This window comes from Triturus cristatus, chromosome 12 (genome assembly GCF_964204655.1).
Source record: "Triturus cristatus chromosome 12, aTriCri1.1, whole genome shotgun sequence".
In the NCBI taxonomy this organism is placed as follows: domain Eukaryota; kingdom Metazoa; phylum Chordata; class Amphibia; order Caudata; family Salamandridae; genus Triturus; species Triturus cristatus.
The window spans coordinates 277,524,676-277,551,593 of NC_140595.1; the positions used below are offsets into that span (position 1 = coordinate 277,524,676).

Below are 26,918 nucleotides of genomic sequence, written 5' to 3' on the forward strand. Positions count from 1 at the left end.
TTGTCTCTTGACGTGAGTCAAAGTGTGCCTCTGCATAAAAGATGATAAAAGATCGGGGACCACCTCCAAGGGAAGAAGGTTTAATTAACATCACTATACTTTGAGCCACATCTCTCCCATAACGCATACATTCTTTATCATCCTTTTAATTAGGTGGCTTGTATCCTTCCAATGCTCACATTTAGGGGGTGTGCAGTCAAAATATCGATTTTATTTTTTTAATTTTTATTATATCGACCTACACTAATATCGAGTTTTTAATATCGTAGGGACCGAATATCGATGTCAAGAATATCGGTGACCAGAATATTGAACCTAAGGTAAGTAATATCGTTTTTTTAATATCGAAGTAAGTAATATTGTTAGCAAAAATATTGTTTTTAAGAATATCGATATTTATATTGGTGTTATGTATTTTAGTATGTATTTTATATATATTACAAAATGGGGGTGCGCAGCTCAAGAAGTCCAATATGCAAAGATTGATAGAAAAGTAACTTCTTTATTCTACATTTTTTAAGATCATCAGATATGGAAACTCCAGCCAACATGTTTCATTCCCTTATTGGGAATTTCATCAGGGCAAAAAAATATATTATTTATAAAGTGCAAATTTCCAAAGTACCAACAACATTCAGTAATAGTACTTGATTCTGAACAGTTGGCTTCTCAAGACCGGCGGTGTGTTCCTATATAGACCTGTTATAAAAGTCCAAGAAATCAGTCGTAGTCTGAAAGACGGATCCGTATAACACGATAAAAAGCCCGACGGGGAAAAGTCAAAGAGCGAATGTGATCTATATGTCCACTAAATATCCGAAGCAGTTTCCAATAGTTCATAAGGTCCAGTGTACTGCACTGTGGCCCATATACACTCAGAGCAGATATGAAGACTCCTTAATGCCGCTACCGAAACTTCCTCTCTCTTCCGTCTATATCTGATGATCTTAAAAAATTTAGACTAAAGAAGTTACTTTTCTATCAACCTTGCATATTAGACTTCTTGAGCTGCGCACCCCCATTTGGTAAAACAGTTTCTGATCTAGAGCACAGTGACGCCATACAACGGCTGGTGCTGGTATAGTTTGCACGGCGAACCTATTTATTGGAACGCGCGCGAGGTGCGGCATAGGAGATCCGCCGTTGTTTCATTGGATAAGTATTTTATATGTATGTTTAACATTTTTAGTAATGTATTTTTATTATTTTTAAATATATGTAATAAATGTTTAGAAATTAGTAATTTTTTTAAAGTAAATTTTGTGTTTTAGTATCAGAGCGGGTTGTGGGTTTATAGGGGAATTGGGTGGGAAGTAATTGAATTATAATTAATTAATATGTTTTTATTTATTGGTGATTATTAATTTATTGTTAAATAATTATTAATTGGTAATTAATTATTTAATTGATTAATTTATCATAATTTTTTATTATAATTAATGTATTATTTTGTATTTATTGTTAATTAATGTATTGGTAATTAATTATTAATTGCCCATTAATTTTTATTAATTGATAATTAAAATAATTATGTTGTTATGTGTAGCGGGTTGTGGGTTTATAAGGGAATAGGGTGGGAAGTTATTGAATTACAATTAATGTTTTTATTTGTTGTTGATTATTAATTTATTGTCAAATAATTGATTGGTAATTACATTTTATTAATAGCTTAATAATCATATTATTTATGATTAATTTATTTTTGATTTATTGTTAATTTATTGTTAATTTTTGTTAATACATTTTTATTAATTGATTAATTGAAAAATAAATTAATTGTGTTATTATTTATGTGTAGTGGGTTGTGTGTTTATGGAGGAATAGGGTGGGAAGAAATTTAATGTTATTTAAGTAAATATTAATTTAATTGTATTGGTATGTAATAATGTTTTTGTTTATTTTTAATATATTATTTATTTTACAAAATTCATTTAATTAATAAGTACGTTAATTTAACCCCTACACTATCCAACGCTTTCCCTACTGTTGCACTCACTGAAGTGGGAATAGTAATTTTAATCCCCACGCTATCCAAAGCTTTCCACACTGTTGCACTCACTGGAGTGGGAATAGTAATTTTAACCCCTACGCTATCCAACGCTTTCCCTACTGTTGCACTCACTGAAGTGGGAATAGTAATTTTAACCCTTACCCTATCCAATGCTTTTCCCTACTGTTGCACTCACTGGAGTGGGAATAGTAATTTTAACCCCTACGCTATCCAACGCTTTCCCTACTGTTGCACTCACTGAAGTGGGAATAGTAATGTTTACCCCTACGCTATCCAACGCTTACCCTACTGTTGCACTCACTGGAGTGGGAATAGTAATTTTACCCCTACGCTATCCAACACTTTCCCTACTGTTGCACTCTCTGGAGTGGGAATAGTAACTTTTACCCCTACGCTATGTGGAGTAATTATATATATTAATTTATATGTATATGTTTAATTTATATTAACATTGTATGTATTAGTTATTATTTGTTAAACACGTTTTAATATTTTTAACTTTCTTTTATTTATATGTATTATTTACTTAATTTTACACTATTATTAAAACATTTTAAAAAACGATATTTTTAACCGATGTTTTTGACAACGATATTTTGTTTCCGATATTTTTGTACTTGCCATTATGTAGCTAGGACTTCGATATTTTTGACATCGATGTTTTTGTAGGTCGATTTTCTGTCCATCGATATTCTGTCAGACATTCCATTTAGGGAACTACTTTTTTCATTTTCTTTCCTCATTCCATGAGAGTACCCGTGTTTCCTTGCTCTCTCCCTTTTGTGCTGCTTCCTCCTGGATATTTTGCCCCCACCCTCTGCGCTCTGTGTTGCTCCTTTTCCCCCCACCTAATCCATAGCTTTCCCCATTACATCCTTTTCTGTTTTTTTATTTGATACGTCATCCTCCCCCTCTCAATTGTTTCTGTTGGTTGACTTCTGTCTCACTCTGTTTTTGAAAAGCACTTTCACACATGTTTAAATCCTTTTTTTTAAATACATGTACCTCTCCAAGAGGCATCCACCATCTTGGAAAGGTAAATAAAAAAGGAAACAAAGTGACGGTCAAAGCATGTTTTATGCACATGCCTGTATGGTGACACTGGGCCGGCAAAGCAAGAAGACGCAAAAGTGTGCATGAGTACCAACAGTCATTGCACACTTTTTTTAATTATATTTTTTTGTTGCTGAGTATAAGCACCAATAGAATACAAAGGGGCATACCCAAATGGCCCTCTCTTACCTGGGTAAAGACCCAACTATAATATATAAAGAAAGTGGGAAAAGAGGGATCAATTTTTTCGTTTATTTTAGCACAAGACACAATAAATTATCTTGGCACTCACGTTTTTTCACAGTGGTACATACAGAGGTAGTCCTCTTGGCATCAGAGGTATCACTCCTCTATCATAATTTTCCACATAACTAATTTCCAATTAACTCAATCTGTGGAATCCTGATAGATCAGTGTGTCGACGCGTTCGCGTTTCAGCCTCCAAATTTTGTGGCTTCCTCAGGACGGGGATTACAGTCTATCTGCAAATAATCCAGGTGGGTCCCTCTTCAAGGGCGGCTTTATGTCAATTCTTCCATGTCGATACCTTAAAATATAGGGCATCTTATATTCCTCCTGTAGCTCTTAGCACCGTCTTCCAATAATTGAAGTAGCGGTGCCCCGTGAATTTTTCCAAAGCTTCCTCCTAATGCTCGAATCTGCCTGAACTGCTGCACTTCCTGATGCCAAGAGGACTACCTCTGTATGTACCACTGTGAATAAGAAGTGTACATATGTGTATTATCAAGTAGGGGAATGTACATATGTTATATATGTTGTATATATGAGGTATATATATGTTGTATGAATTTGTATATATGGATTGTAGCTTTATGAATATATCTCGGTGATTTTCTGTACATAGTATGTGTCCATTGTTCTGAGGTTGACCAATAGATATATGCGTCTGTAAAATAATTGTTGAGTTAGTTGGAAAAAACGTGAGTGCCAAGATAATTTATTGTGTCTTGTGCTAAAATAAACGAAAAAATTGATCCCTCTTATCCCACTTTCTTTATATATTATAGCTGAGTATAAGCACAGCATAGGTAAAAAAACATTGGCAAAGCCAATCAGTCCAAAAAGGCGATACCTATTGGCTACTCAATGTTTCTGAGTTACTTCAGTGAATCAGCACGAAAAATCGAATTTCTAGAATGACACCGCTTTGATTGGTCTCTTGAGAGTGAGATGTGAAGTCTGTGTGCTTAGTGTGTGCGTGTGTTGCACGAGTGATCCTTGTGCATGGAAATGTCTCCCTCTACATGAATTCTGCTTGAACATTGTGGGTATAATTGACTGCTTGTAGTGAAAGCAGTTACAGTAGACGTCGGTCACCTGACCACAGTGGAGTGATTAATAAATATGGGCTCTTTTTACCTTGTCACTGACTTGCAATAAAAGGTGATGGCTACTTCTGCATCCCAGTCTCCTCCTTCTAACTACTTCTGATTTCTAAAGCACATTTTTAAACCATGTTTATTGTTTCCTAGATAAGGGCAGGACTATCTCTAATTGAATAGTACATGGTTATCAGGCCTGGAAATCTAGAAGCTGAGTATGCCCAATAGTAGGTAATACCCGATCTCTTCAAGCGGTACTTAGCCAACTCACATGTCCCAGTTTTAAGTTACCCTGCGTGCACTCTGTGTCGAGATGATGGGTCAAAAAGAAATAAATAGGGGGAAAGTATTTGGTCATCTAGATGGTTTCTTCTCTGCAGTTGACCTGCTCTTGGTGTAAGATTTTGATATTGAAACTGAGCTGTAATGCTGTAAAACTCGTCTGTCTAAAATAAGGATAAATGGTGCAGATGAGCCCAAGGTGACATTACAGAATATTTCTTGTAACATTCGTTAACTGTAAGGAGCCGCATTGATCACTAAGGTGCCGATTCCGATCCGGGTCGGAAAGCACTCCGACCGAGTCGGATCCGGAGTGTTTTCCGACTGAGTCAGACCTCTACAGTCCGACCGAGCGAGTACGATGCGCACGTATGCTGTCGGACTCGGTTCGGTCAGACTCTCATAGAAGTCAATGGGAGCCATTTGTACGACGCGTACATGCACTCCCATTGACTGAATGGGTACGTCTCGAACAAGTGCGCCCTCTACAGTGGGTACGCATCGGTGCCATCTGCGCCATACATGCCTGTGTGGGGGAGACCCATGGGTCTGCCCCTGTGTGCGAGTCGTTCGGCTGCGGGTGAAGGGGGTCCGACGCGGACACCCGAAGTCCAACTCCGGGAGCTTCTGTGAGCCGGACGCTCCGACTCAGTCGAGCTGTCCGATTGGAGCATCATACTCATTTGGTCGAGAATAGTCTCCATTGCGCATGTCGGTTTGCGTGCGACCGAGTTGGACGGATTGGAGCCGGGAACGAGTCGGTCAGGGAATTTGCGCATCTTTGCATCGTACTTCGTCGTGCGGACCCGTGTACGGATCGGTCGGAAATGAAGACTCTGAATCGGATCCGCTACGGCCGAAACCGATTCGGTGCCCTTCCGACCGAGATCGGAATCGGCCCCTTAATGTTACATTCAGTTTGAGTTTATACTCAAACTTGTCTGCCTTTCTTTTGATTTATATTATATTTCTTGTAAAATAGAAGAATTGCCTAGAAAGTCATTCGGAACAAATTCAAAATATGTTCTATGTCTCGAAGATTTCAGCAAAAGGATTATGTAAGACCATTAAATCTCTCCTTCAAGCTACCTTGTATATGGTACATTGGACCGAAACTTTTCACTACTGCCCATTCACATTAGCCACCCTATCTTTCCTATGGTCCTACCATACTTCTAAGTCCCCCTTTCCTGACTGCCAGCTCTCCACCCGGCTGCCCAATGGAGCCCTCACACGCATTTCTGCTATCCTCTCTAAATTTTATGCTGGATTAGTTTGTCCTGTGCCCACCTTCCCTCCTTCCTTCCTTAAGTCTCTCCCTGGCTTTATTGCGTCTCCCCCTGGCACCTGTTGACCAATAGCTGCCAACCTTGCATAACCTTTGCCACGTGCCTAGGCTGCTCACTGCCTTTCTGTTGGATTCTGCATCCTCCTCCCCTGGCTACTCCATACTACCTCTCTCACTCTCTAATGCATCAACCAGTGTCCACTCGCCCCTATGTAACCTCCTCTGAATTATTTCGCAACCACTTCTGAGAGTGACTGGAAACACATGAAAAACGTTAAAATTCAATCTCCTAGTCCCTCCTGTTGCAGTCCGAATGTTGGCAACGCCACCACTTAACCGTGGCGCTGAAGAAATTTGTTGTAATATGTGTTTCTATAAGGTCTATCTTTGGGCCAAATTGTCAAAAATATTTCCATGGAAAAAGCGGCACATTCTGCAATTAAAATGTCTGTAGGAACCGTAAAGGCTGTCTTTGTCTATTTTGCATGGAGAGATGTTGCATGTGAATGCCACTCTGTGTGCAGATTTTTCTGCACTTCGGACACCTAGTGGTTGTTCCCAGGTGGCTGGCAGTAGAACAGCAATACATACAAACCAAGGGCATCATAACGATGGCGGGCGGCACCGCAACGGCAAAAGAGACCACACGCCATAGGTGCGGCGGACCCGCCATGCCCATCAGGATGCGACCGCCACCATGGCAGTCGCATCCTGCATTTTTTACATTGCGGCGGGCGGTGCTGTAAGAAGCACCTGCCGCAATGTGAAAGATACATGTTGTGCATTTGCATGCACAACGTGACGGGCACCGCGCAGTGCCTGCCACCTTGTGCATGCAAATGTAGGTGGGTACCATGGGTACCCCCCCGAGTGCACCCCCCAACACTCTTGGCCCCCAACAGCAGAGACCCCATGCCTTTCCATGGCAGTAATGCCGCCTTGGAAAGGCTCTTCTCCGCCTGCATCATGATATGGATGGCGGTGTCTAGCAGACAGTCGATAAATCGACCGGTGGAAAAGCGGTGGACGGTCTTTCCGTCTGCCGCGGACCCCCCAGCCATACTAATATGGCGAGGGGGGCAATCAGGCATGGATGGCAGGCAGATCACCCCCGCAGGGCCAGCGGGGGCGATCTGCCCGCCATCCTAATGGGCCCCCAAGTGAGAATAAACCGTTTAGTAACCAGTGGGCGCACACAAACATTTGCTATGCCTTTCCCAAGTGTCCTTCTTTAAAGGAATACCTCCATTTTCACAGCTGGATTGGGGAAGGCGAGATTAAACGCTGACAAATGTTGTCCTTTGGGAGGGTAAAAGAAAAAAGACGGCATTAATCCCATCTAAATACATGTCAATTATCTCCGGTGGTAACACTTGCCATACATATCCTTACATGCTAAGTAAATCATAAAAAATGCATATTCCAAACTCACAGAAGCCTTCGAAGTGAGAACTACCGGGGCTGTTTGCACTCGCCTTTTCTCTTCCTGCTGGCTATAGAATGGATCATGAAGACATCTACAGCAAGGAGAAGAATTGGAACCAGCGGACACCTAGGCCGCAGCTTGATGAGCTGGACTGTGCAGACGATGTGGCCATACTCTCCCATATCCATCTGCAGATGCAAGAGAAGACCTCCAAGGGGGCAGCAAAATCAGCACAACTTACCCTCAACATTCACAGGGAAAAACCAAGATCCTGAAGGCTAACATTGCCAGCACAACTGCAGGCAATGCACTGGAAGAGGTTGAGGCCTACACCTATCTGGGCAGTGTCATAGACAAACAGGGAGGCACAGACTCCAATATCAAAGCAAGAATCGGCAAAGCAAGGGCTGTCTTCATTCAGCTGAAGAAGATCTGGAGCTCCAAAGACCTAATATTGCAAACCAAGGTCAGGCTCTTAAACGCCAATGTAAAATGAGTCCTTCTGTATGGAGAACAATCTTGGAGGACAACAGTGACCACCACCATCAAAGTTTAGACCTTCAACAACACCCCGCTGAAGAAAATCCTCCAAATCGGCTGGTCAAGCACCATCAGTTACAACTACTTTTTGCAACTGACTTTCCAACTCCTTGCTCATGAAGAAATTATGAAAAGATGCTGGGGCTGGATAGGTCACAACCTTCACAAGCCCACATCAAACACTACCAGGCACGCATTGATCTGGAACCCTCAAGGGAAAAGAGGAAGGCCACTATACACCTGGTGCTGAGGCCTTGAGGCTGACTGCAAGAAGACGGGTTACACATAGAGTCAGACTGAAAGAAAATCCCAGGACAGAGTTAGCTGGTTAATAGCCTATACCCCAGGAGGGGTAGTAGGAATAAGTAAGTTAGTATGCAGGGGTATATAGCTCATAGTAATTCAAGGAATACTATGAGGAAAAGTCATTGATATAGCCATTTGTTAGTGATCTGTAGAACTTTTTTAATGTACACAGCCATGGTGCTATAGCAGGTGTGCTGTCTGTAACTGCACTACACTTCTGCCAACATGCAGGGCACATTTTACCTATCAAATTGATTCTGTTTAGTTGTGTTGACCAGCCAAAGGTCCTAAAATAATTCAATAAATCAGAGGTATTGTATGGGTATCTGGTCTGAAACCTGGTCTAACTTTTCTGAATGATGCACACATGTAAATTAATAGATGCATTTATGTTGTGAGCAATGCTTTTCACATGAACAGTTGTGACACTGCTGCACCACCAGCTCTTTTGGCAGAGGGTGGAGTGAGTTAGGTGGGTGGCTTAGGCTTGCTGTGTGACCTCACTGTTTCTTGGTTTTGGAAGATTATGTGGTTAAAAGCTTCTCCCTTGATCCTGGATGTGGTACACTGGCTCTGCCTTAAGTCATGTCTAGAACCACTCTTTATGCTATATCCCTGGATGTTGAGGCGGAATGTGAAATGACTTTTAAATATTTTGTACCACAGATTTGCAGTAAGTAAAAGGCTACACATTTTGTTTTTCAACGTGCTCTCTCAATGGGATAGTTTTCATTACGATTACATTTTGAAATTAGATTGTATATAATCTGACTAGGAAACAACCTTACATGTCAATGTGCTGCTGTGTACAAACACTGTAAATTACAGGTTTACTGTTGCCCAACTTTAAAAAGATTGATGGCTAAATCACTGCAATTCAGCATGGCAGTCTGCTGTTCCCAGCAGCTGTCACCTTGCCACCATGACCGAAGTAAAGCAAGACTACGTCGAGCATGCATCTCTTGCTTCAATTGACAGTGAATGAAGTGTAATGAACTTAAGCAATATTTCATATTTTACATAACCAAATAAGCAATGGCTCTTATTATCAGCCAGAGATTGAAATATAAACTAAACAGTTGTGCCATGGTTTATGGACACTGATTCACCAAAATGCCTGGAGTAGTGCCTTGAGACCCTCACGGTGAGTAGCGCACTTTAAAAGCCCCCTATTGATTGATTGATATAACCTTTGACCTTAATGATGTCACAGGAAGTGACATCATATGACCTTTGACCCTGAATCCTCCCAAGAAGTGATGTCAAAAAACCTTAATCCTGATGACATCACAATAATTAACATTGCTGAAGTCACATAATTTCATAATTAATATTATATATTGTTTTAGGGGAGAACAAATGGTGTGGGTTTCTTTTCCCTGAGAAATGTTTGAAAAAAATGGGTTTTACTAATGCATTTTAATGCACAATGTTCACATAACATTTCTAAAAAGCCATAGGCTCTAAAACCCACTCACTAGATATTCAAGTCCTTTCATTGTGTGCCAAGCTACTTAAATCTGACAGTGCCCATGAGTTCTCCCAATTATGGTTTTAACCTGTCCTATGGATGCCCCTTATGTAAAAAATTACCTCAATTACTAGCAGCCATTTTGCAATGGTGGCCCCTTTTGCCCAAACATTGCATACAATATGCCAGTGCCAGAACTTTCCTAATACTGCTTCTCTTGCACTGTAGAGGTCCCTTATGTCAAAGGTTATAACTAATATGTCAAGGACAACATTTTGTCATGGATGGCCCCATGACTAGGCCTGGGCGGTGAACTTCGCTTCATTTGCAGAGTTTGCGGAGTTCTCTGCACTCCGCGGAGCTCACGGTGTGCAGAAAGCTCTGCTTCGCGATGTGCAGCAGTTTCTTCCCCGCTTGCGAACGGTAAGTTCGCGAGCGCGAGCTGCTGCTCGGGTAGAATTTCTACCCGAGTGTCAGGAATACCATCACAAACTGCCGTACGCACTGCACTCCGCCACTCGAGGAACTTCGCTGAGTTTTTTTGTAACTTTGCGGAGTTCCGCATAGCAAAACTCCGCAAACTACGTCATACCCATAATCTTGCCACGGTTGTCTTCCCAAATACCACAAATTTCCTCCAATGTGCCATCACAAGCATTTTGCCACTGGTGCCAACTATGCCAAGAATATCCTCCAGGAAGACCAGCATGGGCATTTTTTTCATGGGTGCTCCATGTCAAAATGTACCTACAAAATGCCAGCAGTCGCCAAGGGTATCCCATATGCAAGTATTGTCTCCAATATTCCAGTGCCAATATTTTGTCAAGGGTGCTTCTCTAAGCCAAGAAGCATGCCCGGTACCTGCAAGCATAACAACCCATGCTCACTTAGATTCATTTGTTCTCAGTCATTTTATCATTAGCACTGACCTACTCTTGGTCACTCACTCTCACCCTGAATCATTCATTCACACTCTCACTCACTCTTACTCTGACTCACTTATACTTACTCATTTTGACACACACATCCATGATCCCATATACAAACATACATGCTCACACATATACATGCTCTTGCTCCCAAGCTCACTCTCACCCACATGCACGCACACAACCTACATCAAAACCCTTTTATTTTTCTTATGCAAGATTCCAGTGAAGGTCCATATCTTGCTGCTGTACTTTTTATTACACTAATAGTGAATTATAAAATATTATTCACTATTAATGTAATAAAAATAAGCAGAAAACGAGGTTAGAGCCTGACTCTGATAATGCTCTGTGTTCTGTGCACTGATTTTGCCACTTCTGAGGCCGGGGGTTGCATAGGCAGTGCCAGGGCTAGCATGGGGTCGCAACCTTGGTGACCACTAAATGACGTCCATGCCATGGTGGTCCCTGAGCCAAACCAGATCTTAGTATGTCTACAGTAACTGCAGGGGCTCAAATTTTTTCTCCGGAGCACTTGCTGCGGTTGCTCAATCCCGAGGATGTCCAGTCTTGATTTCAACTCGTGCCTTTCTTCCAGCACTCTATGCTACATGTCTCTTAATCTCACAGTTCCGGGTTCTATTTCATCCCTGTTTTCTCATTGTGTCCCTGTTTTCATATTTTTCTCTTCATCCCTCTTTTTCCCTTGTCTGACTTTCTATCTTGTGCTCAATTGAAAATCTGAGGATGGGAAAAAAAAACTCTCGTTTCCTGGCACTGCAACCACCGGCGCAATTTAAGCACCTATTTCAACATAGAACCCCATGCTAGTTCTTCACGAACATCAACATGTTATAATGAATAGTGTCCATGTAATGCAGTGTATTGCGATGCGCGTGAAGCCAGGTGGCTAGAGCAAGATGCTCAAATTCTGGCTCTTCAGCAGAATTATGTTGTTTTAGAGGCATTGGCATGTAAATAACATTGGTAAGTTGTGTCTCTTTTCATGAGAAATGATTTAACGAAAGGAAAAATATCAGTAAAAATGATACTGGATTACTGGGCATGGCAAGTGTCTGTTATAAACAGACTGTCTAATAGCTTGATGATAATCCTATTGTAAATCTTGTGTTTCTGTTTGACTCGAGGGCATCCGTTATGTGGGGCACGACTAAGAATGGTTGGTATTCAGATGAGTGACGCGGGCTCGCTGATGAGCGCCCAGTATAGAATATCGGAGACCTCCACTGATGATATGGGATCACTCATCCCACTCATCATAAGCGTGGCTGAAACTGACTGATGTGATCTTGGAAGAGTACTCAGATACCCGATTGATTATCTATGCTGCAGCAATAATCACAACCGTGCAATGTTAAGCGGCCCATTGAGGACCACGGAGAGTGAGTTTGAACCCCTGCTCCAACATTGCTGTGCTTTTGAATTGTTTTACCCTTTTTCATTTAGATCCTTCTGCCTTCAGTTGGCTGAATGTTCTAGTAGCCTTACAGGCCTTGTATAATAATCCACATAATAATCCACATTTGTAAAGCGTGAACAATCCCCCGTAAGGGTCTCTAGGCGCTGAGGGCCGTCGGGAAGATTAAGCAAGCTATTGCCCAGAGTCACATGGTGCTGGGCTAATCTGCCGCCGGCGCCGGGGATTGAACCGTGATCCCCAGATGCCGCCGTCAGTCGCCCTGGCCGCGGCGCCACACCTCTTCCCTCCCTCCCTTGTACCTTGTGCAATATCTGCTGTTAACGCCCACTCCCTCATTATGGGTGGTCGCCTGAAGTGTTTGCTTATCACTTGAGCAGAGGGTCTTTGAAGACTTCTAACAGAGGGCTATAATGCTACCTAGTATAGCTTCAAAGTAACAAAGTGCACAGCCCCAGTGGTTTATAGTGCTAGGTAGCTGGCTACCTGCAAGGTGGCGTTCAGTGCCAAGCAGAATGTGGCAGCTTGGTCAAGCATGCAGTCCACCTATACGGAAAATAGTGCATGAAAATTATTAATTAAAGTCGCACACAATATGGGAATAGGAGCAAGGCGGGAGAAGTAGCCATCACAAAACTGAGATTTGCTAGGCTGTTAATGAACAAACTCCAAGGGCCAACATGCTTCTGGATTGGGGTACTTTTTGCACCTGGAAGTAGCCACGGACCGTTCTATTGTCAGTTACACATACCCCTAGCCTATATCACCCATCTGTAGTTCTAGGCTAGGGCGACCATCACCATATACTGTCACTAATGTGATGAGTTTCCGCCGGCGAATGAGGCATGCCATTGGCACTTGCAATCAGCTATGTGGTTGCTTGTGCTCCTGTGTAGCCGATACAGTTCGGACCTGAATGTTCTTATTGGAACATGACCATGGCTGGTTTGCTTGCGGCAGGTCTCTGCCTGGAGTGGCATAATAGGCAAAAAAAATATGCAATGGATGTTAATGTATCACGAGCGATTACCAGTGGCTGAGATTTAGCCAAGTATTTCACCCATCCCAATTTGTTTTGCAAAGTACGATCAATTAGTTGCAAATCTGCAAAAGCCACGGTTAGTTTAGGAGCACCTCCACTGCTTAGTATGTATGCGCACTTACATGTTTATTATATTTTATTAAGATTAAAAGAAATCCATATAAATGCGACATTACATAAAAATGTGCATATCCACATATTCAAGAATAGAGCTTTATAAAAACAAATCTGGCCTTCCTTGCTATCATTCTCATTCACCCGAAAAATCTACTTGATCAGGAGAACCTGTCTGTGCATCATATTTTTAGTGCACCTCGATACCATATCAATATAGCTCTACTATTAGCATTAATGTCAAGCTGACAGGTCTATTTGGTCTCATGCTAGATGCATTTGCCTGCACAGGTTGTACTAAAAAATGTCTTCTACTGGTTGGATTAAAATACTTAGCATGAATACATGTCCAAGTGGATGCATGTGTAATTCTTTGCGCTGGTAATAAAGAGTGGTTGGTCTGTAACCCCTTACATTGATTCCACCTCAAACATTCCTGTGTTTGACTTCCCAATTGAATAGTTCTAAAGTTTTACTGTTCGAAATATTTAAAGAATCGTGGAAAAATAGGGAATGTGAAGATCAGGGAAGCAGGAAAGCCAAGGCAAAAGAAGATGAAATGTGGACGATGTACGATCTCCTTGCAAGGAAAACAGACAAGGAAGGAAAGAGAAGCATAACAAACCTCAAGGAGATGAGGCGCACAGGGTGAAAGGGATTATAAGGGATTACATCAAAAAAGCAAAAAAGAGAAATTAAAAAGACATAAAATACATAACATAGGAGAAGCAAAAAGGAGACAACAGAAGGGAAAACAAAATCATACAAATGTAAAAGAAGTAAATACATTGAAGAGTAAAATGTTCGATCTAAAATTAAAGAGAAATATAACATTTATAGTAATGCTCTTGAATTGAGAAATTCGAAATTGTCTATCAGTAGTATTAGTTCTCATCTCCCATTTTTCGGTGTTGCTGTCATGGTTAAAATCCACATCCTAAATAATTTGTACAGTTTCAGCTCAAAGTCAATACAGCTGCAACTCTTTGAGCATTTCCCACCTCTGCTTTTTTAAGCTGTCCCGCCTAATTATTCACTGTATTCAGCTTAATTCCCAGTAGTCAAATACATACGTACTTTCCACTATCAATTCATTTGGATCTACCTGGAAATACACTGTTTTGCACATCAAAGGACCATCAGTTTTGTCTAGGTTCACCCCCAGGGACTCACGCTGATAATGTATATTGACTTCATGAAAGATGATCTGCTGTCCCATCTATGCTTTTGGTAAGAGGACTGTGTTGTCAGTGAAGTATGCAAAAGGAACAATTGACGGACGGAATGCTGGACAATGCAAACATTCACCCCCAGTCACAAGGATCTTTGCATTCTTTGCTTCTGCCCTTGTGCAGCTTTGTTGTGTTGGGACCTTTCTTTAAGCGCCGGGACGCCCCTTGGCTGGGGCAGCTGTGCGCTATAAAAGTGTTTTTAACATAACATTTGTCAGTGAAGAGCGCACTAGGGAGCATATTAGTGACTAACTCAGGACATCCTAATGGAGCCATCTCAGTTTTTGAGCTACATCGCGAACGAACGGATCAAAACACTTTGTTACCAGAACACCGCTCTGCCGTTCCCGTCGTTTCCAGTTTTAGAGTCCTTTCTTCTGTTCTGTGCTCAGTGTGCTAGCGAGAGCTTCTCTTTTATATTCTGTTTTTGAGCTGGTCCTGCAGGTGTGAAAGCTGTTTGTGAAGAGATTGAGAGATCGCATTCTTGAGGAACTCGGTGTAAATCAAGAAAATGAAAGACTAAGGCCTGATTGACACGTGACGGATATCCTGTCAGCCATATTACAAGTGCCGTTGGATATACGGCGGACAGGATATCTGTCATGTTTGTGACAGAGTAACCCGTCCGCTGAACTCTAGATCAGGCCCTGAGCCCATCCATCCTAAGACACAACTACTCTGCGAAAAAGCTCTGTGACTTGGCCGCCTGTGACCAGATGCACCATTGCTGTTGAAATTTTGGATGAAATTCGCACACATCGTGATCAGTTTGTAAGCGGACTCCTGGTGCCCGTCATTTATTTCCCAAGTGCTTCTAGGCTCTATCATATAAGTCAAAGTTTTACCTCTTGACGCAATGTATAGGAGGAAAGTAAATTGGGTCTCACTCTCTCTCAAATGTGTCTGACGTCATGCCAACCGGAACTGGTTGGAAACTGTATACATTGATATAAAGACGTTGAAGACCATGAACCACCTGTGTTAACCCAGAGAAGCTCCTCAAATTAAATGTATTTTACATAGTGCCTCCACTTTTCTTAACCAAACACCCTACCTCTCTGGATTTACGTGCTTACACACATGAAAGATGGGCAAGGACATTATTCACTTGATGTTCACATGCTCTAGTGTAAAATATTCTTCTGTTTATGGAACTTGAAAAAGAATCAAGATTACACAGTCCACAGACTCTACTCTGGCTAATATTATTTCCATCCTACTCTGTAGAAATATTTCATTTGAACTCAGTGTGGGTTTATTCTCCAAATATGCTATAAACAGTATTAACTTGGTAAATTACTTGTATTAAGTTAATTATCCGACACATAATATCTACAAGTAATTAGACACACAGCATGTTTTGGTGACAAAACATTACTTGATGCTAGATTAGCATTACCCCTGTGAGTGGAGTGACTCTCTGCTGTTTAAGTGTGGAACAGGTAGACTTTTCTGAGGCTGCCTGTTTTACTTTTCATAAGATTCTGACGGGGAAAACAAGCCCTAATATCTTATGTCCATAGCCACACTTGCGTCTGAGTCCCATCTAGTGACCTTTCGAGCTCCTCATGCATACAAAGAAAAGACAACTCTGGTACCTCTATGATACTAAACTGTGGAATCCTGGTACGTCAACAGTACTTGCCTGAAGTCCACCTCTCCTACAGCAGTCAGTCTACTGAGGAAAGAAGGTTGGATTACTCCAAATTATTAGTCTCTTCTGAATCCTGAGGTCTCTTTCAGGAAAAGCCTGATGGCCTGGTTAACTTACAAACTGTGTGTTCCTACAGGCGATGCCTGTACGAAGGCTCCCGTCAGGGTAACCAGCATAAACTGCAGCTCCTGGTCTCCTCCTGCCCTCCAATCAGCTCCTGGCTTCTCTCCTGCATCAACATTACCACGCGAGGAGCAGCTGAGTAAAGTTCAGAGTTCATGTTTAACATCCTTTCACAAAAACATGGTTTAACTGCATAACTTATTTTTGCTTTTCTAGAAAGCTCAATTGGGGACATCCTCTATCACCATGTAAGCAAGACTGAAGGCTTCCCAAGCAATAACCAGGCAATCACTGAAGCCTACTTGCTGACTGAAATTGTAGTTTAGAATTCTATCAAATCCTACCACAGTTTCACTTGAATACAGGACACAGTTTCCCTCAAGCACTCTAATTTGTATAAACACTAACAAAACGTTCAGCATTAGCTGAGTCCTCCTTCGCTCTACACAAAATTGACCCCACTAACAGTTATCAAACTATGACCAGTGCGACTGTCGATAAAGCCACCTATGAATCGGCATCACCTACAGAGAAACTGTAAAGTGTAATACTATGATTACAGATATTAACCAAAGAAGAGCCTCTCTCACTAATGAGCCGCTCAAATCCAATGGAGTGAACAATTAGGGCCTAGTAAAGGTTTTCAGCCTAACCGAAGAGAGTGCCTTCCACAAAAAGCATTGTGCACCGCAAACGTAATGCGTAAATATGAGTCTGCCATCCTCTTTCTATGTGCCCTCAAGGAAAAGATAATTTCACAAGGATACAACATGTTGGGGAAGGATATGGAAACAGAACCAGGGGTGAAGTCTTCATAGTACATGGGGTGCATTTTAGGCACTCCTTTTATCCCTTTGCAAGCCTTGTCCTTTGAAAGCCTGCATTAGAACCCTGCTTAGTGAATAATACCCTCATATAGCCCTCTTTCACCATCAACCAAGCCATCAGTGAAGCACTGCTTGGCTTCACTAACCCTACATTACTGTTCCATGATGACTATTCACTAGTTGGGGACTTTAACTTCAATTGTGATTACTAGAAGGATGCCTAAGTAGAAGCTTTATTAGAAAATTGAAATGTCGAGCACTCCATTGAATACAATGGAGTGCTCCGGACTTCTCATGGCTGGTAGAAGCCTGGAGCATCAACATTCTAGTGTTTGTTCACAGCTGTTGCTGTGAACAAAGGCCTCACAGAGCCCGAGGGGATTTCAACCCCTCAGGCTCGGTGAGGCTGTTGTTTTACAAATTAGAACATTCTGCCCTCTAAGGGCGGACTGTTCGAATAGCCTTAGAGCCCTCCATAGCGGGCTCTACAGGTCAATAAAAGCCTGCTCCCTTGTTAAAGGCCTCGCCTTCGGCTCGGGCCTTTAACACTGGAGCGGGCCTTTAATGGCCGGTAATGCCCGATACGGCAGGCTCTAAGGCTATATTATACTTCATACTGGACATCTATTTAATGCAGCTATCCAACAGGACAGCCCACTCAGAGACACTTTAGACCTCATTATTATATGAGTATGAACATCATTTAGGCATTTGGATAAAATCCATCTGTAGATATACGAAAGACCCCCATAGAGGCGGGCATGTGGAGGGTGTGGTGTTTATCCCTTTCCAAGCATTGTGGGTTTGCCAAGTGGCAGAGGACTGACCATAATGTTAGGCAGCAGAAGAAGAGAATGGACCAAACCAGTGAGTACTCCCGGCATGGGTCATGCCATCTCTGCTGACAAGAGAAAGGACATGGTATAACCCAGCAACATTGGGGATGAGATATTTGGTTGTGACCATTTTCCTGGTGCAGTCCCTTCGCCCTCCATGGGGATCCTTTTCACAGTTCTGGTTCTGACATACATGTCTTTGTTTCTGGTGCCCAGGTCTGCAGTTAAGACGGAACTTTGCACGTAGGTGAAAGACGTTCAGTAGTTTGGGAAACATACACCATTACATTTGAATTTGTGGAAAATATTGCCTTTTTAATGGTCTGATGATCAAATGCATGGCCCCTAGACACTTTATCTTAAGAGGAATGAAGGGCAGCACGTTTACAAACCGCAATCTTAAGAGATCGCATCAGTGCATCAAGTAAACTTTTAATGTAAGTGCCATTTTACATTGGAATCCCTGCTGGTTCCACAGGAGCCCAAAAATCAACCACTCCAACAATGTGGCTTGATCATTATATAGTGTACTAATTTTTTATGCATTGTTATGCAAACATGATTGCGCAGAATACACTTGCGATAAAAAATCAAAGTGCCCCATTCATTTCTGAGACGTGAACCATTAAAACACTACATCGGTTGGCAATGGGATGCTGGTGAATTTGAAAGATCGGTCTGGGGCTTGGTTAAGTGGGCATTTGTCAAGAGACGGTCATGAGGCTCACCTTCCTGGGCTGTGGGTACCAGGGAGGCACAAAACAACGGCCTAGATTAATATAGGAGGCATGTATCAGGATAATTATAATTTTATACCTGGTCAATGTGGTTGCAGATAAATGTTGGGTTTTAGTGGTGAACAATGGTTCCAAAAGGGAAGCAATTATTTACACTTGAAAGGAATCAAACTTCACAAAACAAAGCATTAGTAGATCAAAAAGATTAATCAATATTAGACAATGAATAGTATTTGCAAAAAACCAAATAATTTATTTTTTGAGATTCATTTGAATGTCAACTCATTTATCAATTCATTGGAATATGGACGAAAAATGAAGAAGGCTGTATATACAAAAATATTAGCAAAGAAGCGACGCAGTGACAAAGTGAATAAGGTGACTAAGTGTAGTGGTGAAGATGCAAGTATTTACAATATATATACGTGATTATCATTAAAACACTCATACTATTCATTGTCTAATATTGATTAATCTTTTTGATCTACTAATGCTGTGTTTTGTGAAGTTTGATTCCTTTCAAGTGTAAATAATTGCTTCCCTTTTGGAACCATTGTTCATATTTTGTTGATAAAGCCCAGGTTCCTTGGGTTATAGGGTTACCCCTGTTTGTTTAACTGTGGGTTTTAGTGGTGAGCTGAAGGCTAAATGCAAGATTGGGCCGCAGCCACAATGAAGGTACAAACGAGGACAATATTTTTAGAGATGTCTATGAGCGGGGTGGCAGCCTCTGCAGCTCTGAAATATGAAGAAAGCCCCGCAGTCCCTGCCTTAATGATAGTTGAATAATAAGGGCTTCTTATTATCTCCATGGCGCTGGACGAGTACCCCAGATGCAGACTCATGCTTTTCATGACTATACAAACTGAATGTTTTTCTATATTTGGGAAACTCACAGGATAGGGGCAGACGATAGCCTATTTCAAACCTACAAAGGTTCTGCTTCCCTAGTCCACGGCAAAGGATCTCGGGTATGTCTGTTAGCATTATCTTGGAGGGGTTTCACAAGAGAAGCAAAACCCAGATCCATTGTATACAATAGTCTACAATTTCCAACAAAGATGGTGACAGGTCTCGGTAACTTACAGACAGCTTCAGTATGACCTACAGGCAAGTGCCTTTCTATTCTGTGACTGAGATAATGGACATAGGGGGAAACAACATTTCTTTGTTGAAGCTTTATGAAAATTCTTAGCCAATTCAGTGAGAAGGTATGGAGAGGCAACTTTGCAATGGTTTAGTGAATCACAAGCAATAATCAAATCCTCTACATATTAAACCAGCATTGAACCACAGTGGAAGATGAAGGCATCTTCAATGGGATAGGGGAAACTATGCTTCTGGCATGGGGGACCTGGACAGCATTGGGAAAGATGAGCCAGGGCTCTAACTTGGCTTTGAGAGCCAGAGCATGAGCTGAACAATCAAAAAAAGGAAATCAGGAAAGAAATGTCATGAACAAATATGATGACGACCAACTTCCCTCAGAGGACAGTCCAGCAACCACACCTCAGAGTACCATATCAGTGACCGCCTCCTCTTGGATGCTTAGTGTCCACCATCCCTCGGAGATCACGAACAGCGATCAACTCCCCACAGAGGACAGTACCAACAGCCACCTTCTCTGAGGTACCAGCGACCACTTCAGATCAGAGAACAGTACCAACAGCCCTCATAAGACTGTATCAGTGACCACTGCCCCACAGAGGGAAGTCCAGTGACTAACTTCCATCAGCTAACACTCCAGTGACCAACTCCCCTCAGAGGACATTCCCCTGACCACCTTCCCTCAGAGGACAGCACCAGTGACTACCAGCCCTCAGAGATCATTATCAGTGATTACCTCCCCTCAGAGGACAGTACAGGTGACCACCAACCCCCTGAGACCTGTATCATAGGTCACAACCCCTCAAAGGACAGTACCAGCTACCACCTACCCTCAGAGGACACTAGCAGCAATCGGGCCATGAGAGCCACTACATTTCTAGGGTCGACATGGACAGCCTTTGGAATAGCTGAGAAAGAGGTCTGGCTTGTCTTTGAGTGCCAAAGCATGAGCCGAGCCATCAAAAGATGTAAATCGGACAGTAAATGTCATGAAAAAATGTGTTAAAGGCCAAATAAAACTAACAAAATATTTTTCAACATTTCCGTCTTTCAGTTAAATACATACAATTCTAACTTTGTAATAAGTAGGCCTGGGCGGTGAATTCCGTTCCGCTCACGGAATTTGGGTAATTTCGCGTTCCGCGGAGAATGCACAATTGCCAAAAATTCCGCGATCCGCAGCTTCGCTGAATTTTATGCTTTTTTGCGCTTCCAAATTGCGTGTTCACGAGATATTTCCCCCCGAGCACGCAAACAGCGTTCGCGAACAGGAAAAAAGCATCCCGAACGGACGGAACAAGCAATTCTGCCTGTTCGCGGAATTTCTGCGTGCGCGCGGAGATTTTTTTACCGTTTCACAGAGCTTTGCGTAGTGCGACTATGCAAATTCCGCCCAGCCCTAGTAATAGGTGCCATTTAATGAAAATAATATATTTTTAACATGAAACAACCAAATGTACCGTCATGCTGTAACTACTTTATAACGAGCTTTCAAAAGTTTGATATGTTCTCTAATTTTAAGGCCTATATTGTTGTTAAATGTGAAGCAAGTTTATTTTATAATAGAATATATATCTGAGATTTTTGTAGACTGCATGTCTTAAACTGAATCGCTTTAATGTGCTCTCAAAGTGGTTTAGCAAGGGAAACGATGCACAGTGAAGTAAAGTGGGGGCCTTTGATCAAGCGGAGAAGTCTGGATTTGAATCCAGGTTTTCTGGCTGCACTTGTGTAATTTAGACACTGTGGGGTTATATCCTTATTTCCTCCTTTTAGCTCCATAAACCAGTGCTTTGTGTTTAGTTTCTTCATGAATTAGTGTTAGTGCATGAAGTTCAATAAATACACTTATTACAGCGTAAATCAAACCGATAATATACACAAGTGTATACATGTGCATAGTCCCAACTTTCAAAGGGATGATTTTCTGTTTGGCATGTTTCCACATACACTGTGGCTCAAACACAGCGACAAGCAAGCTGGCTGAAATCAGGCTGCACTGCGCATGCGCCTTCTTGAAGAGCTGAAGCCCTAGGAGCAAACTCGGTGGGGGCTTTAATACCTCTGTGGTTTCCCTAATTATTCAATAGCAATCACAAAGGTATTCAGCCCCTCCTGAAGTCATTATTTTTCTCTAGTCAGCTATAACATTTATAAAAATTGCAGTCTCCTGCATTCCCCTATTCTGCTGGCTTGAAAACCAGACGTTTTTAGGTGAATGTAAACCCTTTAGTGACAGCAATTAATTGATGAACAAACCACAGAGGTCTTAGGGCCGCATGCTTCAAAGAATGGAATTGCGATTCCTAAATAGCAATTTTTAGGGAATCGCTATTTAGGAATCGCAATTCCTTATACATGTAGGAATCGCAAAAAAGAATGTGATTCCTACAAATTCCTTAATAGCGACTCGCAAATTGCGACTCGCTATTAAGGAATGCCTTTCTATTCATTACTATGGGCCTAGAGGTCCATAGGAATGAATGGGAAGTCATTCGCAATTTGTGAGTACCCAATAGGTACTCGCAAATTGCGCATGCAATTTGAAGAGTGCTAGACCCTGCTGCACCCCCAAAATTGGCAAGTGTGGCGCACACATATGCCCTAAGGGCATATATGTGCCCCACATGGCACTTAAAAAATTTAATTTTATGCATTTTTCTAAGAAATTGCAAATTCCCATCAACTTGAAGTTGATGGTAATTTGCAATTCCAAATTGGGAAAACGCAATTTGTGAATGCATGATGCATCTCATTTAGGGAATCTCAATTTGTGATTCCCTAACTGCATTTGCAATTAAGGAAATCGCAAAACACTGTGATTTCCTTAATTGCGAATGCCTTTGGGCTTGATGCATCGAAAATAGCATTTTACCGGTCGCAAACGGGCCGAATCTGTGAAACAGCCCGTATGCGACCAGTAAAATACTTGATGCATGTGCCCGTTAGAGCCCTCAGGAGTTTGCTCCTCAGGTTACGGTGCTCCAAGGAGTCGCAGGATGAGCAGCATTACTTCATTCAGACATTTTGTGACTGTTGTTTAATCTTCAGTTTCCATTTAAAATAGGGAGTTTGGAGGATATTGCCCACTGCATCCCTCCTCCTAAGCCCATGGGTTTCCAGATACTTGTCCGAACCTGTGACAAGATGGATGCTGTCTCTGTAAAGTCCTGGGAGTTGACACCCTATTGGATGGGACCAGGAAAATAAGAAGTCACAAATGAAAGTGGGGTAAAGATTGCACCAGTAAACTAGGCAGCCGCAGCTGGAATGCTAGTCAAAATAGTTGCAGGATAAAGTACAACTAGGACAACTGGCATTACTAGAGCATCAAATGCTCTAGAATCTTGCACACATTTGTATGTAACTTTATCAGACTTTTCTAATGGTGTAAATGGGAGTATATTGAACTGCTCACAGTAGGAACTACAATTCCTTGAGTTATTAATGTGTTAATAATGTGGCAGATTCCTACTTCTGCTCAAGGTCGTAACGGGTACTGAGGAGTTGGAGGCAGTTCCTTGGTGGGGTCAATCTTCATCTTCACTGGATCAGTGGACAGTTCACACAAACGTCATTTGTGTGCTCGGACCATAAAGAATGCAGAGAGATAGATGTGGGTACCTTCAGTCTGCATTTCACATCATTCATATGATCAGTAGTTTCAGATACAACAGCTAAGACCTCATTTTCTTTTACTATTGGGATATTTGTAGTAACACCATCATTAGTGCAGTACACCCTACACTTGGTATAAGATCCTGCCCCAGCCAGATAGTGCGAGAGCGCGGGCTCGATGCAAAGGCGTGCTGATCAGGGGTGTGGGGCAGGGTGATGGAGACTGGACCGGGGATGTGGTGCAAACCTAGTGTTAGGAATGCCAGATGCATCGGCGGACGTGCCTGAGGAGAGGTAAAGAAAGAAACTCAAAGGGGCTCAAGGGGGGGTTCCCTCGCACTGGTATCAATATGGGATGTAGCAGGTGTCACATTTTGTCTAGTGGGTTCAGAGTTTTTACCGAGCAGTCAGCACCTCTCAGGCTGCCCAAAAAGGTAGAATCTTGGCTTTCAGAAAGCTGGGTGAGTCCGGTTTATCTATTTGGAATAGTGTAAGAAAATGTAGGCTGGGACAGTGGAATGATGCAATGGACCACACCTGAAGCATGCGCCTCCTGAAGGGCGACCCCATTGTGTTACATCCCTTTCCCCCCCCCCCCCCCCCCCCGCCTCCAATGTCTGCCCTTCTCATTCATTCTGCGCCTTCCACCCTGGTTCCTCCCTTTCATGGTTTATTGGAACAATTGCTTTTGCAAAGATTGATCAGGATTCATTTGACTGTTTTTTTTCTTTTCGCGTCACTAGGCAATGATTGACAACAGTGACTAGTTCAGCCAGCCCCTTCATTTGCTACTTAGTGCAGACAGTACAAAGTTCCATCTGAACTTCAGGTAAAACCCTGAAGAAGGGCAGCACCTGCAAGGAATTCGCTCTTGTTTTGTGTAAAACTGGAAATGTGAGTCGGTCCCTTTTGAGTGAGCATACCCCCATTACAACATCCGGCAGCCTTTCTTGTGTCGCTGCAAGAGAGGCTGCATCATCTGGGGCATGTTGGTGCCAATTTCCCTTTTAAACCAAAGGGTCTCTACTCTCTACCCTCACTCTGTACCAATTATCGTAACAGTTGAGTCGCATCAGCTCAATTAGGTTTATAACACTCAACTACAATTTGAAGTTCTTTACAAAATGTTTCGTCTGTAGTTAGGAACTATTTCTTCTTTATATTGACAAGGTTTGTTGGGGACCAAGGGGCATGAATAGTTACCCTTTCATACTCTTCTAGTCCTGGGTACTCCTTTAGAGGAAGAAAGTAATTTTGGGGATTGATGCTTTTGACATCACTAGACGAGGGGTGTGTCAGTGACTTCAGCAGGTTCTTCAAGCTCTCTTGCTGGTCAGCTAGTCGTGCATCTTATGCTATCCCTGATTATGGCTGGATCGATGGCTGGCACCGGTCCAATGAGGTGCCCAGTGAGATCAGGCTCTGGAAGAGGCACGTGTTGTTGTGGAATCAGCCTTTTGTTGATGTCCTTTGTACAATTCTCTAGTGCTTTGCCATCAGTTGCTTAGTTCACTGCGCTTGCCATGCCTGATGCGCATTATACCCCTCCCACTGGCAGATCAGCCGGCGTTGCCCCGTTTCCAGGCACTGCCGCAGAGGCACTTGCAGCATCTGCAGCTGGCATGGGAAAAGTCAAAACATCTAGTAAATTTTCTTCTTTACTTCTGTCTCCTCTTTCTTCTCTGATATGATTTGGGGAAACAAATATGAAAGATTAAACGTGCTGGCCCTTACCTTGCCCCTCAAATGGGTAACTTGAGTCACTTATGGGTCTGTTTCATACCCCTAAACTCAGACGTATGTTTTTCTTTAACTAGCTTTCTTCTACCGATTTAGGGAAACTATATTGTTTTGTATCCACAGTACTTTTGAGCTCTTTTAGTGTTTTTCTAAAATGATTCTAGCACTCTAAATCAAAGATACCTTTCTCCAAAAAGGCTTTCTTCCCATCCTTGTTAGTGAGTTCCGCCCACTGCTTTATATACTTGTGCTTTATATTTCCACATCAGATGGGGGGGGAGTCCCCTTTGCTGAGAGTTGCTCTTTCTTGTCCCTGTACCTGTTACTGCTCACTCATTCACAATCCGGAATGGATTAAAGTATTTGGCAGCCCAGGGGCGTGGTCAATGCAAGATGGCAGCCAAGACTTTTTTTCTAGGCAGCTCCAGCACCACCTATTGAAATCCTGCAATATCTCCCCTGAGGCGACCCATGGCTGCTCTTGCGTCTCAGATCCTGATGCCGTGCCCCTTGTACCATCCGCTGAGCCTTCTTAGAGCCTCGGGCAGCTGTGATTGACTGCAGTCAGAGAGCAGAGGCCTAGCGATACTGTGCATCAGTATCTGAAGTGATTCTGAGCGCAGGGACACCCGCGGTGCTGATCGCATGTCTTCTGGCTGCGCTTAGTGAAGTGCTTCCCCCTTTGAAGACGGGGAGCGGCAGTGATGGCAGTGGCTAAGGGGTGCAGTAGTGCTGCAAAGCACTCGCACCATGGTCCTGTGAGAGACTGATGTGGACTGTTGGGTCTGGCAGAGGTCCATCTGCCCTCGGCGACCTGTCGCTGTCAGAGGCCATAATTGATATCAACAGGGGCCTGGTTCTAACCTGGAGGCCTGAGAGGGGTTGCTCCATCAGATGTACTGTCCAACTGCCCTGGATGGAGTAAGCCTAGCTGCAGAGGGAGACCAAGGAGTGCCTGGCATGTGGTAAGGTGGAAACCATACTGGTGGCCACATCGTGGCAAAGTGATTGCACAAGCTGTTGTCTGTTTGTTCTTTCTGCAATGCTGCACTACAATCCTACTGTCTGTGGAGTGTGATTGGCTACTCTGCCCTGCCTGGCCTAATATGACTTGGTGTCTGCCTGAACCGGAGAAGATGTGCTGTGCGCCCCCGCTAAGACAGGGCTAACACTGCTGAACTGCACAACTGCCTTGATATATTGTATGGAGTGATCTGTAGGTACTCTTGGACTAAGTGCAGAACCTCGCTGGGATCTGCCACCCCCAAGAGGGCTTGATGTGGGCATAGTTCCTGGATCTGGTCGTGTGCCTGGGGTGTGGCTTTCTTCTTGAGGGAGCTGACTCTTACTTTGACTCTTGGGTGCCAGTGGCTCAGTTGAAAGAACATAGGAAGCATAAGGCGTCTGGCCCACAGCAGGATAACAACATCATGCAATACGCAGTGACTCCCAGTGCTGTGAGGCAGGAGGAACTACAAACGAACTGTGGGGGTGGTCAGTTGCAGGGGGAGCCAATGCGTGCGGAACTACTTGCCACCATTCAGGGCTCGAGGACAGCTCTGGAGGGCAAAATAGAGGCGGTGTCCATTGATATTAACTTGCTCCGGATGGACCTTTGCAAGATCACTGAAAAAGTCAATGCTGCGGAAGAATCCATTGCGGACTTTCAGACAGAGGTCACAGCACTGCGTGAGCATATGGCAAAATTGGAATCCTTGACAAAAACATTGAAAGCCAAAGCAGAAGACTCGGAGGGGCACTCATGGCATAATAACATTCAGGTCTTGGGGTTCCCAGAGGG

The 26,918-nt window shown here is 42.8% G+C and overlaps 1 protein-coding gene across 6 annotated transcripts in view; it reads left to right on the forward strand.

Annotated features, from left to right (window-relative positions):
* NR1I3 (nuclear receptor subfamily 1 group I member 3) overlaps positions 1-26,918 on the forward strand; it is an 858,363-nt gene that overhangs the window by 296,728 nt on the left and 534,717 nt on the right. For 2 of the 6 annotated variants that reach the window (XM_085638658.1, XM_085638660.1), the window contains exon 2: positions 270-320. The exons of the other annotated variants lie outside the window; for them this stretch is intronic. The gene's annotated coding sequence lies outside the window, so the exon portion shown is untranslated. The remainder of the gene's footprint in view (positions 1-269; positions 321-26,918) is intronic. 6 annotated transcript variants of the gene reach the window in all.